This window comes from Nuphar pumila, chromosome 14 (genome assembly GCF_984573655.1).
Source record: "Nuphar pumila chromosome 14, dmNupPumi1.hap1.1, whole genome shotgun sequence".
In the NCBI taxonomy this organism is placed as follows: domain Eukaryota; kingdom Viridiplantae; phylum Streptophyta; class Magnoliopsida; order Nymphaeales; family Nymphaeaceae; genus Nuphar; species Nuphar pumila.
Genome location: NC_143262.1, coordinates 29,103,640 through 29,107,341, shown reverse-complemented (window position 1 = coordinate 29,107,341; position 3,702 = coordinate 29,103,640). Strand labels below are relative to the sequence as shown.

The 3,702-nt window shown below is 43.2% G+C and overlaps 1 pseudogene; it reads left to right on the top strand.

Moving 5' to 3' along the window:
• Window positions 1–1,939: 1,939 nt before the first annotated feature.
• On the top strand, window positions 1,940–3,463 carry LOC149816701 (cytochrome P450 86B1 pseudogene; annotated as a pseudogene).
• Window positions 3,464–3,702: the final 239 nt, after the last annotated feature.

Below are 3,702 nucleotides of genomic sequence, written 5' to 3'. Positions count from 1 at the left end.
TAAGTCAGATCCTTCTTGTTCCCAATATTTCTATGGCTGTTATATTGGCAAAGAATTTCAGATAGTGTTGCAACTGGATCTTACATGGTTGTACTTGGATTGGCCTCTGCCTCCATGTATTGCTGTTAATTTCTCAGGTCTGGCCTAGATTTGGGTCAGATCCATCCTATATTCCGTGATGTGTCAATAAGGCTATCGATGGTATGGAAAATCTGACCCAGTCTGATCTGAAACAAACTGACCCGGATCACAGTCAGTTTTGTAGTTGGAACCCTAGAAATAGTACCAAACCCACCACCTGTCCGCTTTGTTTTGTCCACAACGAGTTTGTAATTGGATCCCCAGACCTTGATCCAAGCAGATCCAAGTACAAAGAGCATGACCAAAGCTGCTAGCTTAGAAAAGAGCTTGTTGCGGTTCATTAAATAAACTTGCATTATTTCTTCTCAAAAAAATAAAACTTGCATTCAGCTTGATATACCAACACAAAGCCATAGTTTGAATGCAGATATGGGTAGACTTTCCTGACCCGGTTTGATTCCATCCAGTCTTACACTCAACTATATATGCAATCTAGCTTAAACAGTGTGGGTCACAGGTTTGGATCCAACTTGCTATCAGCCCCATGGTTGTTTGGGATACAAAACTTAGAAATGGAGACAATTATGAAAGGAAACAAGAAAGATTCATGACAAATTTGTCTTATCCAAGTCTGATCATCGACTTTCTCGATATTTATATTTCAAACAAATTTTTTTTTTTTTAAATTTTGTGATGGATATCCGTCGCTAATATTTGGTTTTGTGACGAAATATAATCCGTCGCTAAAGTAGCGACGGATATGTATCTGTCGCAAAACCAAATCCGTGCTTATTTAGCGACGGATTATGTTCGTCGCTAATCCATCATTAATTAGTGATGAATTAATGACAAATCAGTTCTGTCGCTAATTAGCGACTAAGAATATGCGACAAACGCTATCCATTGCGAATTCATCGCCAATCCGTCGCTAAACATCATCAGCGATGGATTTGCAACGGTCGCTAGTATGCATTTTTCTTGTAGTGGGTCACAGGTTACGGTCCAACTTGCTATCAGCCCCATGGTTGTTTGGGATACAAAACTTAGAAATGGAGACAATTATGAAAGGAAACAAGAAAGATTAGTTATGCAGGCGGTAGCCAAGAAAGACGTGCAAATCAACACTGAGATCAGGATGTATATAATCGTACGATCCTAAGTCCCCCTTACGAGACAAAGTATAATTCTTTAAAGTATGAAAGATATAGATTAGTGAAACTTCCAAGCAATTATTTGCTCCAAGCTAAATGCCAACTTGTATGCGTGGATCAGTTATGGTCATATCATATATATGACGTTATATTCCATCACCACCACACATCTCAAGCTTGATGCAGGTGTGCGCAGACCTCATTTTCTCACATATCACATGGCCCCCAAATGAGATGTTCGGTGGGGATTCAATATAACTGAAGATTGTTTATATGAAAGCTCGTAATCTATGAGACCCACCACTTCCAGAATCTTGCTTGGCTATATGATAAATGGCCGTGCAAGATACGGCAGTAAAAAAGGCTAGCATGATAACTATTACAGTGGGTAGACGTAGACGACCTTGGTTCAAACTTAGTCCAAGTCTCGGTCAATAAAGTAAAAAAAAAAACCAATGTATTCCACAAACCATCGGAAAATGATCATTTCAATAGATGTAGGGTTTTTAAGACACCAATCAGTTGGCAGAGCCCACTTTAGCTTGCTGTAGGCCCCATTGAATTCTGAAGTGTAATCGACGGTCTGGACCAGAGGGATGATTTGAGGGCTCGAGTGAGATCCCGATCTCTCTATAAAGAGGAGCTGTCAGGCTTCCTCACATGCACATTCTATCTGCATGCAACACATTAATCTCTTTAGTGCAATTATGGATGCCTCTCCCTTCGCTCATCTTGCTTCAATAGTTTCGATTATCTGGTGGCCAGAAGCATGGCTGGCCATTCTAAGTTTCATCTGCATTCTCAGCTACCGAAGACAAAGGCATGCACCACTCATAAGCTGGCCCATTGTGGGAATGCTTCCTAGTGTTCTCATGAACATCCATGGCTTTTACGATTGGATCACAGGTCGACTCGCCGTGGCTGGTGGGACGATTTGTTTCGAAGGCCCTGTATTCTATGGCATGAAAGTCGTAGCGACTTGCGACCCGAGAAACATAGAGTACGTCCTCAAGACCAAGTTCGAGAATTTCCCAAAAGGCGAAGATTTTCGCGAAATATTTCACGATCTGTTTGGCGACGGGCTCGCAAACTCGGATGGTGAATCGTGGAAGCTCCAAAGAAGAGTGGCTCACAGCCATATCCATTCTAAGGACTTCCGGCTGTTCTCTTCGAAGATCACACAAGACATAGTCAAGACCCAGCTTGTGCCGGTGCTCAAGCACTGGGCACGTCTTGGCTCGGTCTTGGACCTTCAAAACGTGTTCGTGAGGTTCACCTTTGACGCCACATGGACAGCAGTCTTCGGTGCAAGCCCCGAATGCCTGTGTCTCAACTTCCCCAGAGCCCCCTGCTCAGAGGCCATTGATGCCATCACGGAGGCAATCTTCTATAGGCACATAGTCCCTAACTTCGTGTGGCGACTTCTTCGCTACTTCAACCTTGGCAAAGAAAAGCAAGTCAATGATGCAAAGGCAGTGTTGAACGAGGCAGCGTCACAAAAAGTTGCCATGAAGAAGGTGGCTCCCACTAGCGATGATCTATTGTCCAAGTATGTTGGCATGTTTGATGATGACGCCTTTCTGAGGGACTCTACTATTAACTTTCTGCTGGCTGCTAGAGACACTTCGGCTGCTACACTGACATGGTTCATCTGGTTGGTTTCTAAGCATCCCCATGTGGAAGCCAAGATCTTGGAGGAGTTGACGGCAATCATTGAGAGAAAAGATACAGAGAGAACATCATCTCCACCACCAGCATTTAGCAGTGAGGATTTGCAGAAGATGGTCTACCTTCATGCATGCCTATGTGAAACACTAAGGCTTTACCCTTCTGTGCCTATCAACAACAGAAGTGTGCTGGCAGAAGATAAGCTGCCTGATGGCACTGCTTTGAAACCAGGAATGAAGGTTTTCTTCATTCCATACTCTGCAGGGAGGATGAAGTGGGCATGGGGAGAAGATTGCTTGGAATTCAAACCGGAGAGATGGATAGACGGCGAAGGAAAATTGAAGCATGAGGTCGATGGGTCGAGGTTTGCAGCCTTTAATGGAGGACCTAGAACCTGTGTGGGCAAAGATATGGCATTCGTTCAGATGAAGTATGCAGCGGCTGAAGTGCTTTTGAATTTCGAGGTTAAGGTCGTGGAAGGCCATCAGGTTTCTCCCAAGGCCTCAGTCATCATGTTCATGAAGAATGGATTGCCAGTTACACTGAAGGAAAGGCTTCCTTAGAAAACAACATGTATAAATAAATAAATAACCCGCCCCGCCGTGATCGAGTCCGCCTTATAATCGTCGCATTTATTTCACTTCCAGAGTTTACCACCTTGCTAGGGTGTGACCGCTGTAGTTTGTTCCAAGTTGGTTCCTTTTCATAGAAAATAAATAAATAAATCTCTCTCTTTCTCTCTCTCTATTTATATACCATACAGTGGTACACTCATGTTTACAGATCTAACCATAAAATGATA